We start from the raw sequence: 13,160 nt of genomic DNA, 5'->3' as shown, positions 1-13,160 counted from the left end.
CTGGGAGGGAGTTGGGGTGCAGGAGGGTTGCAGGCTATGGGGAGTTTGAGTGAGGGGTGCAGGCTCTGAGCCGGGGCAGGGATTGGGGTACAGGCGGGGGTGTGGACACGCGGCTCTGGGATGGAGTTGGGGTGCAGGAGGGTTGCAGGCTATGGGGAGTTTGAGTGACGGGTGCAGGCTCTGACCTGGGGCAGGGATGGGGTGCAGGGGTGCAGACACGCAGGCTCAGGGAGGAGTTGGGGGGCGGGAGGGTTGCAGGCTATGGGGAGTTTGAGTGAGGGGTGCAGGCTCTGACCTGGGGCAGGGGATTGGGGTACAGGGGTACAGACACGTGGGCTCTGGGAGGAGCTGGGGGCGGGAGGGTTGCAGGCTATGGGGAGATTGAGTGAGGGGTGCAGGCTCTGAGCTGGGGCAGGGGATTGGGGTGCAGGAGGGGGTGTGGACACGCGGCTCTGGGAGGGAGTTGGGGTGCAGGAGGGTTGCAGGCTATGGGGAGGTTGAGTGAGGGGTGCAGGCTCTGACCTGGGGCAGGGGATTGGGGTACAGGAGGGGGTGCGGACACGCGGCTCTGGGAGGGAGTTGGGGGTGCAGGAGGGTTGCAGGCTATGGGGAGTTTGAGTGAGGGGTGCAGGCTCTGAGCTGGGGCAGGGGATTGGGGTGCAGGAGGGGGTGTGGACACGCGGCTCTGGGAGGGAGTTGGGGGTGCAGGAGGGTTGCAGGCTATGGGGAGTTTGAGTGAGGGGTGCAGGCTCTGACCTGGGGCAGGGGATTGGGGTACAGGGGGTACAGACACGTGGGCTCTGGGAGGGAGTTAGCAGCTCAGCACGTTGTAGAAGAGAAAGGAGCTGCAGGGATTTCATAGAGACATAGAAAATGACAGCAGACACTTTTCCACAGTCACAATGTGAGAGGCAGAGTGGGAGGGAGGGAGGGAGGGGGCGGCTGTACGGTATTTCCCCGCATTCAGGCTCCCGGCTGGAGCAGTAACAGCCCCGCAGCACTTGTACAGGATCGAGAGGAGCCGCGGTGTCTGGGCTTTGACAGTCTGGGAATTGGGCTGCCGGTGCCTTTAAGCCCCAGCCCCAGGAACCCGCCCCCTGCTCCGGGGCTGACACGCGGCAGAACTGAAAACAGCCTCTGCCCCCCCCAGCCCCGACACCCCCAGATCTGCGAGCCCAGCAGGGGGCTCATCCCGAGGGGCCACTGTCCCCCCCACCCCCTCCCTAAACGGGGGCTTGTCCCCGCACAGCGTCGGGCAGCCTCTCCCCACCCCGATTTCCCCCTTCAGCCTCTCTCCTGCCGCTGCCTACAGCAGCTTGACCCCCCCTGGCCAGTCAATTTCTGCCCCCCGCTCAGACCCTGGCAGCCCCCCCGCTGCGATTTGCCCCCTTGAGCCTTTTAAACGCCCCCAAAGAGCAGGCAGCAAATCGTGAGTAGCAGTGAGGGCAGATTTCAGAGTAGCAGCCGTGTTAGTCTGTATCCGCCAAAAAAAACAGGAGTACTTGTGGCACCTTAAAGACTAACAAATGTATTGTAGCATGAGCTTTCGTGAGCTAAAGCTCACTTCTTCGGATGCATAGAATGGAACACACAGACAGGAGATATTTATACATACAGAGAACATGAAAAGGTGGAAGTATGCATACCAACAGGCAGAGTCTAATCAATTGAGATGAGCTATCGTTAGCAGGAGGAAAAAAACTTTTAGAAGTGATAATTAAGATGGCCCATAGAAGGTGTGAGGAGAACTTAACATAGGGAAATAGAATCAATTGGTGTAATGACCCAACCATTCCCAGTCTTTATTTAGACCACAGTTAATGGTATCTAGTTTGCATATTAATTCAAGTTCAGCAGTCTCTCTTTGGAGTCTGTTTTTGAAGTTTTTTTGTTGCAAAATTGCCACCTTCAAGTCTGTCACTGAGTGGTTAGGAAGGTTGAAGTGTTCTCCCACTGGTTTTTGAATGTTATGATTCCTGATGTCAGATTTGTGTCCATTTATTCTTTTGCGTAGAGACTGTCCGGTTTGGCCAATGTACATGGCAGAGGGGCATTGCTGGCACATGATGGCATATATCACGTTGGTAGATGAGCAGGTGTACGAGCCCCTGATGGTGTGTCTGATGTGATTAGGTCCTGTGATGGTGTCACTTGAATGGATATGTGGACAGAGCTGGCATCGGGCTTTATTGCAAGGATAGGTTCCTGGGTTAGTGTTTATGTTGTATGGTGTGCGGTTGCTGGTGAGTATTTGCTTCAGGTTGGGTATTTGCAGAGAGAGGGCAGTGGCGACAGCGGAGGTTACTGGGCATGCTCAGTTCGGCCGCGCATGCTCAGTGCAGCCAAAGTAGCGAAGCCAGTTGCAGTTTCTGCCGCACAAGGTGACCGTCTGGGCTCCTGCTCAGGACTTGCTGCCGCCTGAGCCATGGGCTGCAAATCAGGAGGGACAGGATTTGTGGTCAAAAACACTCACATTCTGCTTCCTTCTGGCTCATGTGCCAAACTGACCTATTGCAGGGTTCTGGGGGTTTCTGCGTTTTAATTTAATTTTAAATGAAGCGTTTTAAGCATGTTAAAAACCTTATCTACTTTATATCCAACAATAGTTTAGTTCTATATTATAGCCATACAAAGAGACCTTCTAAAAACATTAAACTGTCTGACTGGCACCATGCGAAACTTTAAATGAGAGAGAGACTAAATGAAGACTCAGCCCAGGGTCGAGGAGGAGGGGCTGGAGGGGGTTTGGGAGTCTGGAGCTGGCTGGGGATGAGGAGGGAAGTGCAGATGGGGGTCTGGCTCACTGCTCCCAGAATGGACCCAGCTGTGGGGTCTTGTTCGCTGTACCTACAAGCTCTGTTTTAGCCCGTGTTCCTGTCACCGAATAAACCTTTGTTTTACTGGCTGGCTGAGAGTCATGTCTGACTGCGAAGTGGGGGGACAGGACCCTGTGGCTTCTCCAGGACCCCGCTGGGGTGGGATCGCTGTGGGAAGCACATGGAGGGGCAGAGGATGCTGAATGCACTAAGGAGAGACCCAGGAGGTGAAGCCATGTGAGCTTCTTGCTCTGAAAAAGCCTGCTCCAAGGGAGAGGAGGCTTCCCAAAGTCCTGCCTGGCTTGGTGGGGAGCAGTTCCAGAGCATCGCCTGGGGACTCTGTGCCACCCGATACCCACCGCAGGGGAGGCGAGTGGGCTTTCTGGACCTGAGAGAGTCCCTAGGAGCATGTGCAGTGACTGTGTTGCAGAGTGAGTGTGCTGCGGGGGGAGAGGAGGGATCCCTCCCCTGGAGCTTGCTGCTGCTGATAATGGGGTGGGGGGGGGAGTCCTCTCTGGTCCTAGCCCTGGGGCAGCCTGTCTGCATCCCAAGTTACTTATCCCCAGCCCTGCCCCACCCCAGAGCCTGCACCCGCAGCACCCCAACCCTGAGCACCCTCCTGCACTGTGAACCCCTCATCCCCAGCCCCACCCCAGAGCCCTCACCTGAGGGGGAAAATGTGCAACTTAAATGTGGTGGTCAGTTTGGAGTATCATTGTGTTTAGCACAATACTTGATTATTTTACACCCCTTTAAAGTATATAACTAGTTGTATACAGGTGTTACAAAGTGGGAATGTTCTTAATGTTTTCTCTGAATACTGTGTGGGTGCCTCAGTTTCCCCTATGCATTTCTCAAGGATCTAGATGGTGGGATAAGGGGGTGTGATTGTTGTAGAGCCCTAGAGGGCCAGTGTGATGCTGTCTGCACAGAGAATGGCCGAAACCCTGTCTCCTGGCACCTGATGGCCTGGGCCGCTCTCCTGCAAGGTGCCAACTGAAGGTGTTGGAGAACAAAGAGATCAGGTGGCCTCCTAATGCCTGGAAAAGAGAGAGAGGCCAGAGGAGGGAGTGTCAGTGCCTGTGCGGACTTCAGGGAAGTGCACGGTGTGGAAGGGGATGCTGTGATGCTTTGGAACAACTCCATACAAAGCCAGTCAGGACTCTGGGGGAGCCTCCTCTCTCTGAGCGTACTGTCTCCAGGACAAGAAGCTTACACCTTCCTGGGTCTGACCTCGGAGCATTCAGCCCTTTCCACACCATGCACTTTCTGCAGCGAGTGTGCCCAGGCAGGTCCTGGGGCAACCAGAGGTCCCTGCACCCCAACTCTGCAGTCAGATGTGACTCTCAGCCAGCCGGTAAAATAGAAGGTTTGTTAGACAACAGGAACACAGTTTAAACAGAGCTTGTAGGTACAGAAAATGACCCCTCAGTCAGATCCATCTTGGAGGGTGGGGAGCCTAGACCCAAGTTCTGGGCCTCTCCCCATTTCCCCAGCCAGCTCCAAACTGACACTCCCTCCTCTAGCCTTTGTATCTCTTCTGGACAAGGAGGCCACCTGATCTCTTTGTCCCCAACACCTTCAGTTGGCACCTTGCAGGGGAAACTGAGGCATCCACACAGTATTCAGAGAAAACATTAAGAACATTCCCAATTTGGCACAACAGGTGTAACAAAATTTAATACCGTATATTGAAGCAGGCAAGTGCTGCTTCTGACTTTCCACTTTTAATTGACCCTTGTAATCTTGTGGTTCCGATGCGTTGTAGCTTCATTTTATATCGGCTTACAGGGCGAGAGCGGGGGGATGGACCACCATTTTGGGCACCACCAAAAATTATACAAACCTGCCGCCTATGGGATTAGAGTCATTATCGACTTTACAATGGTGCCGTGGCACCAGGGCCACCCTGCATCTCACTGCAGACACAGTGCTCAGAATTAAGCAATGTTCTCAAGGCTATTGTACTCAGTACTAGTTTTCAGTTGCTAGCTACGTGCTTCAGCCAGGCCACTTTCTCACTAGGCTATATCCTGAATATTGTGACTGGGAATGAGGCGGGGGCAGGGAGTGTAGCGGATGCAAATTCGAGGTGAATATTATCTTGTCAATACTGTCCTGGGTTTATGATGCTTTATGCCATGGACTGAAGCAAAGTGGCTGGTGAATAACCAGGAATCTGGTTAATAATTATCTAAATTCAGCTTTCTTCTTTCTCTCTCTGTGAATTATCACTAATTCAAAATAGTAGTGTGCAAGTTGACTGGATAATGGTAATAGAATAATTTCTTGTTAAAACATTGTAAACCATACTACCTGGTTTTTATATTAAACACCTATTATACATAATACAATAAATCTGACAAACAAAACCTAGGAAAATTTTATTCTTTCTGCGTCTTATTTACAGTTTTACAGTAATCTCTTGCTTCAGAATGCCTCAAGGGTCACCCATACAGTTTGCAATAGGAATCAACATGTGGCTTGGCAGCTGACTCTTTACTGATTCCTGAACAGCTGGTAACTCAATATTAATCTGACATAGATACTATATGCAGAAGCACAACTCTGTATATATGGGGAGGGGGTGATTATTGACCTTTGTGCATATGTAATAATAGTTTTTGGTGTTTGTAAGACAAGGTATAATAACGAACTTTGTAAAAGTTCCTGTTTGGTGTGAGAGATGTTACTTATACCTAAATGCACTCCCCTTCCCCACTCCCAGCCCTATGCATGCTGGCTAGTGAATATCATTACTGTAGTGTCAGCTTTTAAGAGAGCTTCACATGCAGAGCCGTCACTAGGGATTTTTGGCACATAAGGCAAGGAACAGAGGCAGCATATCCGGCTCTTCCCTATTAGAGGGAAGGACCCACCAACGAATTTCTGCAAAAGAGCCGTATCATAGAATCTCAGGGTTGGAAGGGACCTCAGGAGGTCATCTAGTCCAACCCCCAAATGCGCCGCCCCTCTCCATTGAAGACGACCAGCGGCACTTCGGCAACGAGTACCACAGTCCCTCTCAGAGGGAAGGACTTGCTGCCGAATTGCCGCTGAAGGAGAGACTTTCTGAGCCCCTCACTTTCCGTGCCCGAGGCAAGTGCCTCACTCGCCTTGCCCTCGTTACGGCAATGTTCACATGCACCACTTCTAGTATTACGGTAAGTTAAAACAAGCTACAGTACATTGGGACATTAATGCTCTATTACAGTATTTGCAGTAGCATATTAAAAGCTATAACACTGAACAGACTAGTTAGGGCCGGCTTTAGGAAGTTTGGGGCCCACCCAATTCAAACATTTTCGGCGGGGCCCCAGCAGGGATGACTTTAAAAAAAAGGAAAAAAAGGTGGGGAAAAAAAGCCTTTCCTTTCTTAGCAACCGGTTCCCTATAAAAAGTTCTGATTTAAGGGACGTGCCAGAATATGTATTTCTGGAACCTATAGGGTTACTATATTTCCAGATTTAAAAATTCCTCCCGGACAGCAATTTAAGAACCAAAAAGTCTGACGTGTCCGGGAAAATATGGCTGTATGTTAACACTACCTCCAGTTCTTTTTTAAAAAGATGGGCCTGAACTAGAAATGACTCCGCTTCACATGTGTGGGTCCCCGCCACTCCCTGGGAGTGTGCTAGGGTGACCAGATGTCCCCATTTTATAGAGACAGTCCCAATCTTGGGGGCTTTTTCTTATATAGGATCCTATTAACCTCCACCCCATCCTGATTTTTCACACTTGCTGTCTGGTCACCCTCGGGTGTGCACATGGGTACCAGCTGCTCTCTTCTCCCATCATTGAAGCAGGTGTGCAGGGTTACTGCCCAGGGAATTGCAGGGCACCAGTGGACATGGGGCTGGCTGCAGGCAGGGCAAGGGGTGCAGCAATGGCTGGAGACAGGGGTGTGTGGGGTGGGGTGGGCTGGCTGGCTTCAAGCAGGGCCATAGGGGGGTGTGGCATAGATTGGCAGTGCTGAAGACAGAGGAGTGCAGGAATGGCTGGCTTCAGGCAGGGGGGGATGCAGCAGGGGTTGGCTGGAGACAGGGCACGGGGTGCAGGTACAGGGGGTACAGACCACCCGGTATGGTAAGTGCTCCCTCCTCCTCCCTCCCCCACCTGGGGCTCCCCTGCTTCCACAGCCCTGGCCATGTACACAGCTGCCGGAGCCCTGGGGGAGCAGCGGGGCTCCAGTGGCTATTTAAAGGGCTGGGGCGATAGAAGCAACGGGAGCCACAGACTTTTTAAGTAGCCCACAGATCCCAACAGCCCTACCCCAGGGCTCCAGCAGTGTGGCAGTGGTGGCAATTTAAAGGGCCCCCAGGCCCTTTAAATTGTCCCCTGGAGAAGCCGGGCCACCCCGGTACAGTGCACTGACTCTTGCCAATACACTGAACCGGGGCTTGGGCGCGGGACCCTCTTAGGGGCAGGGCCCGATTCAGGGGAATTGGTTGAATTAGCCTAAAGCCGGCCCTGCCAGTATATCCAGGACATTAGTAGCACACTTTCCCCCCACCAATACCTAGTAGTTGCACTGTCATCTCCCATAGCTACTTACGCTGCAGCTTTATTGTTAAACCTACATTGGGAAGAAAGACGACTGATTCAGAACTTCTTTAATGGTTACTTTATTGCTAAAGGGTGTAGTGGGGTGTAGACTTGGAGAGAGGAAGGTTTCTATGATGTAGGCAAGATCAAGTATTTTATCCAAAACCAGAATACGAATGGCGCTGGTCTTCTTGGTGTCTGACCTTGAGCTATTGTCAAGAGTTTGAGGGTGACTCGTCTCCTTCCTCATATTTTGGTTGAGGATTCCATTGATAAAGGGATTGGCCTCAAATACCTGGTTGTAGGACTCTGCCGTGGTGTAGTGTTCATCTTGGGTTGCCCGGTCCTAATTATAGTAAAGCATGTACTTTAGTCTTTGTAATTATCTGTTATAACTCGGTAGCTTTTTATGAAGGCAGGAGTAAAATAAAAGTAGCTGCAATAGTTTCATACTTAACTAACACTGAAAATGTACATAATTTAAATCAGACTCCTAATCTTAATTTTTGCTTAATAAATAAATCCATAAGAAAACTATGTTGGGAAACTGCTATAGGGAAGTGCACTTCTCCTATATAGGTCATAAGGATCCTATCTGTCTGAAACTGGCTGCTCTTTCTTTCTTTGATCTGCAGAATGGCTGATGCTTTTCAGACATCAGTTGTGGGTACAGAAGGGTTTCATTCATCTTCTCTCTTGGCACCAGATACTGTTCTCCCTTCTTGTTGTATTGATAGTGGGTGGGTGTGTCTCACCTTTCTTTAAAATCATATATGCTAGGGACAGTCTTGTCCTCTTCTCCTCTCCTGATGTCAGTGTAGATGCGGCAGTGCAAAGTGCACTACAGTCAGATAGTATCTCAAATGCAAAGCTGCATTTCAATGATCTGAGGTTTGAAGAACAATGTGGAACTAGCTGTTTTACGGGATGTCTCGATTTCATTCCTGTAGTAACATAACTGGTGATAGGAAAGCAGGGAGAGAGAGAGGTGTGTGCTCTGCAAGGCTGCTGGCCATGGGGCCAATGGGTGTGGGTGGGCTGGGTGGGATCTCGGGAGTCACGTCTCAGGGATCTGCCCCACTCCCCAGCACTGCTCCAGCTCTGAGCTGTCTCCACTGCCTGGGACCTGCGGGGCCCCACCTGCCTCCCTGGGGGAAGAGCCACCTGGGACTGGTGCAGAGGCTGGGCCAGTCTCAGCCACTCTCAGGGAACAGTCAGGGAGAGGGGGGAGGCTCAGCTGGGTCCTGAGAGAGCCTGGCCCGGGTAGGCTCTGCTCCTGCTCCAGCCTGGCTGCTTCCACCATTCCCAAGAGGCCAGTGTTATCCTGCCCCAGGACCAGCTCTGGCTGCGCTGCCATCTCAGCCTCGCAGCCACAGTCACCTCCCATCAGGGCCGGCTACTGTGGCTGGGGGTTAGGGTGTGGGAGAGCAGGTCTCTAGGGGGTCTGGGTAGGTGCTGGGCACTGGGGGGGTGGGGAGATCTATGTGTTGCGGGGCTGTCAGTGGGGGAGATCTGTGTGTGTGTGGGTGCTGGGAAGTGTGGGGGGTCTGTGTGGGTCACTGCATTCATGGTGGTGGGGGGCACTGGACAGTGAGGGGATCTGTAGGGGGGCTCTGGGTGGGAAGGTGTGGGGCACTGTGCAGTCGTGGGAGGGCTGTGGGGGGTCTTCAGCTGGGGGGCACTGGTCAGTGAGAGGATCTGTGGGGGGGTTCTGAGTGGGTGGGGGAGTGATCTGGGAGTGCACTGGGCAGGGGGGTTTGTGGGGGTCTCTGGCTGGTGCAGCACTGGGCGAAGGGAGATAGAGGGGTGCAGGGCAGGGGGTTGGTGGGGGTCTCTGGGTGATGCGGCGCTGGGCGAAGGGAGTCAGAGGGTTACAGGGCAGGGGGTTTGTGGGGGTCTCTGGGGGGTGCAGCACTGGGCATAGGGAGTCAGAGGGGTACAGAACAGGGGGTTTGTGGGGGTCTCTGGGTAGTGTGGCACTGGGCGAAGGGAGTCAGGGGTACAGGGCAGGGGATTTTTGGGGGTCTCTGGGTGGTGTGGCACTGGGCATAGGGAGCCGGAGGGGTGCTGGGCAGGGGGTTGGTGGGGGTCTCTGGGTGGTGTGGCACTGGGCGTAGGGAGTCGGAGGGGTGCTGGGCAGGGGGTTTGTGGGGGTCTCTGGGTGGTGTGGCACTGGGCGTAGGGAGTCGGAGGGGTGCTGGGCAGGGGGTTTGTGGGGGTCTCTGGGTGGTGCGGCACTGGGCGTAGGGAGTCAGAGGGTGCGGGGCCGGGGGTTGGGGGGGGTCTCTGGGTGGTGCGGCGCTGGGCGTAGGGAGTCGGAGGGGTGCTGGGCAGGGGGTTTGTGGGGGTCTCTGGGTGGTGCGGCACTGGGCGTAGGGAGCCGGAGGGGTGCTGGGCAGGGGGTTTGGGGGGGTCTCTGGGTGGTGTGGCACTGGGCGTAGGGAGTCGGTGGGGTGCTGGGCCGGGGGCTGGTGGGGGGACGCTGGGGGGTGTGGCACTGGGCGTAGGGAGCCGGAGGGGTGCTGGGCAGGGGGTTTGTGGGGGTCTCTGGGTGGTGTGGCACTGCGCGTAGGGAGCCGGAGGGGTGCTGGGCAGGGGGTTGGTGGGGGTCTCTGGGTGGTGTGGCACTGTGCATAGGGAGACGGAGGGGTGCTGGTCAGGGGTTTGTGGGGTCTCTGGGGTGCAGCACTGGGCGTAGAGTCGGAGGGGTGCTGGGCAGGGATTTGTGGGCGTCTCTGGGTGGTGCGGCGCAGGGCGAAGGAGTCAGGGTACAGGGCAGGGGTTTGTGGGGGTCTCTGGGTGGTGCGGCACTGGGCGTAGGGAGTCAGAGGGGTGCTGGGCAGGGGGTTTGTGGGGGTCTCTGGGTGGTGTGGCACTGGGCGTAGGGAGTCAGAGGGCTACAGGGCAGGGGGTTGTGGGGGTCTCTGTGTGGTGTGGCACAGGGCGTAGGGAGCTGGAGGGGTGCTGGGCAGGGGTTTGTGGGGGTCTCTGGGGGGTGCGGCACTGGGCGTAGTGAGACGGAGGGGTGCTGGGCAGGGGTTTGTGGGGTCTCTGGGTGGTGTGGCACTGGGCGTGAGCCGGAGGGTGCTGGGCAGGGGGTTTGTGGGGGTCTCTGGGTGGTGTGGTGCTGGGCGTAGGGAGCCAGAGGGGTGCTGGGCAGGGGGTTTGTGGGGGTCTCTGGGTGGTGCGGCGCCGGGCGTAGGGAGTTGGAGGGGTGCTGGGCAGGGGGTAGCATGGTGCAGCGTGGGCCCACCCCCAAGGGGAAGAAGCACAATGGCAGTGCAGGGCTGGGCTGGACAGTGTGGGTCTGGCAGCTCCCGGTTTGTAAACAGGGCCCTTGTACTGGGCTGGGTGGAGTGGGGCTGTCCCTGCCATGCAATGACTCATCTCCCATTGCCCCCAGTCAGCCCCTTGCTCTGAGGACTCTGCCCCCTGCCTCATGTCCCCATTTCCCCCATGGGGACCCACAAATATGTTTAGCACCGGGCCCACAACAGGTTAATCCGGCCCTGTTTGGGGTGCAGGCTCTGGGAGGGAGTTGGGGGTGCAGGAGGGTTGCAGGCTATGGGGAGTTTGAGTGAGGGGTGCAGGCTCTGACCTGGGGCAGGGGATTGGGGTACAGGAGGGGGTGCAGACACGTGGGCTCTGGGAGGGAGTTGGGGGTGCAGGAGGGTTGTAGGCTATGGGTAGTTTGAGTGAGGGGTGCAGGCTCTGAGCTGGGGCAGGGGATTGGGGTGCAGGAGGGGGTGCGGACACGCGGTTCTGGGATGGAGTTGGGGGTGCAGGAGGGTTGCAGGCTATGTAGAGTTTGAGTGAGGGGTGCAGGCTCTGACCTGGGGCAGAGGATTGGGGTACAGGAGGTACAGACACGTGGGCTCTGGGAGGGAGTTAGCAGCTCAGCACGTTGTAGAAGAGAAAGGAGCTGCAGGGATTTCATAGAGACATAGAAAATGACAGCAGACACTTTTCCACAGTCACAATGTGAGAGGCAGAGTGGGAGGGAGGGCGGGGGCGTCTGTAGGGTATTTCCCCGCATTCAGGCTCCCGGCTGGAGCAGTAACCGCCCCGCAGCACTTGTACAGGACAGAGAGGAGCCGCGGTGTCTGGGCTTTGACAGTCTGGGAATTGGGCTGCCGGTGCCTTTAAGCCCCAGCCCCAGGAACCCGCCCCCTGCTCCGGGGCTGACACGCGGCAGAACTGAAAACAGCCTGTGCCCCCCCCAGCCCGACACCCCCAGATCTGCGAGCCCAGCAGGGGGCTCGTCCCGAGGGGCCACTGTCCCCCCCACCCCCTCCCTAAACGGGGGTTTGTCCCCGCACAGGGTCTGGCAGCGTCTCCCCCCCCCGGCTTAACCCCGGCTCCCACCCCCCCACCCCCGATTTCCCCCTTCAGCCTCTCCCCTGCCGCTGCCTACAGCAGCTTGACCCCGGCCAGTCAATTTCTGACCCCCGCTCAGACCCTGGCAGCCCCCCCGCTGCGATTTGCCCCCTTGAGCCTTTAAATGCCCCCAAAGAGCAGGCAGCAAATCGTGAGTAGCAGTGAGGGCAGAGAGAGGGCAGTGGCGACAGCGGAGGTTACTGGGCATGCTCAGTTCGGCCGCGCATGCTCAGTGCAGCCAAAGTAGCGAATCGGGAGCGGTTCATGTTTCTGTCGTTACACCGGCCGTTAGGGCCGTTGGAGCGCGGCGCGCGGGCGGGGGGAGCCGGAGGAGGAGTCACGTGACGGGTCCAGCCGTTAGGGCCGGTGGAGCGCGGGGGGAGGGGGGGAGGAGTCACGTGACGGGTCCGGCCGTTGGAGCGCGGCACGCGGGGGGGGGAGCCGGGGGAGGAGTCACGTCACGGGTCCTCCGTTAGGGCCCTTGGAGCGCGGCGCGCGGGGGGGAGCCGGGGGAGGAGTCACGTGACGGGTCCGGCCGTTAGAGCGCGGCGCGCGGGGGGGGTGGAGCCGGAGGAGGAGTCACGTGACGGGTCCGGCCGTTAGTGCCGTTGGAGCGCGGCGCGCCGGGGGGGGGGGAGCCGGGGGAGGAGTCACGTGACGGGTCCGGCCGTTAGGGCTGTTGGAGCGCGGCGCGTGCCAGGGGGCTGTGAGGTGGCGCTGCCCCCTCCGTTGGGGCCGGGGTTCTCCACAGCCCCGCCCCTTATTCCCCCTCACTCCAACCACTCCGGGCCCCTCCTGCTGCTGCCGGCCCTGCCCCGGCCGCGGGCAGCGCGGGGCTCCCCCCCTGGGTAGGGGGCGAACCGGGCCCGGCCCCTCCTTCCGGCTGGAGCGTGTCCGCCCCACGCGGGACCTGCCCCTCCCCCTCCTGTGGGGCCTGCACTGGGGGCGGGGCCCGTCATTAGCCCCGCCCTGCCCGGGGGGGAGGGGCAGCCCCTGGGCCGGAGCTGGCGGGGACCAAGCTCAGAGACCCCAGCGCGGGGGGGGAGATGGGACCGGGGGGGGGGGGACACAGGGGGAGAAGGGAGGAGAAGGGGGCAGATGGGACCGGGGGGAGGAGGGGAGATGGGACTCGGGGTTCAGAAGGCGGGAGACGGGGCGGGGACATGAGGAGGACGGGGGCATTTTAATAATTTGTGGAGGTTCCCGGGGTGTTTGGGGGAGATGAGGAGGATGTTCCCTTTTAAGATAAAAACTAAGAAATCCAGGACCAGCAAATTCTTTGAGAAATCTGGTGTTTAGACCTTGTATTTTAAGCAGGGGGGATCTGAGTTCCTGGGATGGTTTTTGTTGGCAGGAGGCAACATGGTTTGGTCTGTGATTGTACCAAAGGGGGGAGAGGGTTGTTTGTACAGGAAGAGAGAA

At 56.8% G+C, this 13,160-nt stretch overlaps 1 protein-coding gene across 1 annotated transcript in view; it reads right to left on the bottom strand.

The window, feature by feature from the left end:
* Positions 1 to 13,160, bottom strand: part of LOC120381414 (zinc finger protein 850-like) — a 376,174-nt gene that overhangs the window by 319,747 nt on the left and 43,267 nt on the right. The window lies entirely within an intron of this gene.

Source organism: Mauremys reevesii, linkage group 14 (assembly GCF_016161935.1).
Source record: "Mauremys reevesii isolate NIE-2019 linkage group 14, ASM1616193v1, whole genome shotgun sequence".
NCBI lineage: Eukaryota > Metazoa > Chordata > Testudines > Geoemydidae > Mauremys > Mauremys reevesii.
Note: the sequence above shows the minus strand (reverse complement) of the source record. Positions and strands in the feature narration are given on the sequence as shown.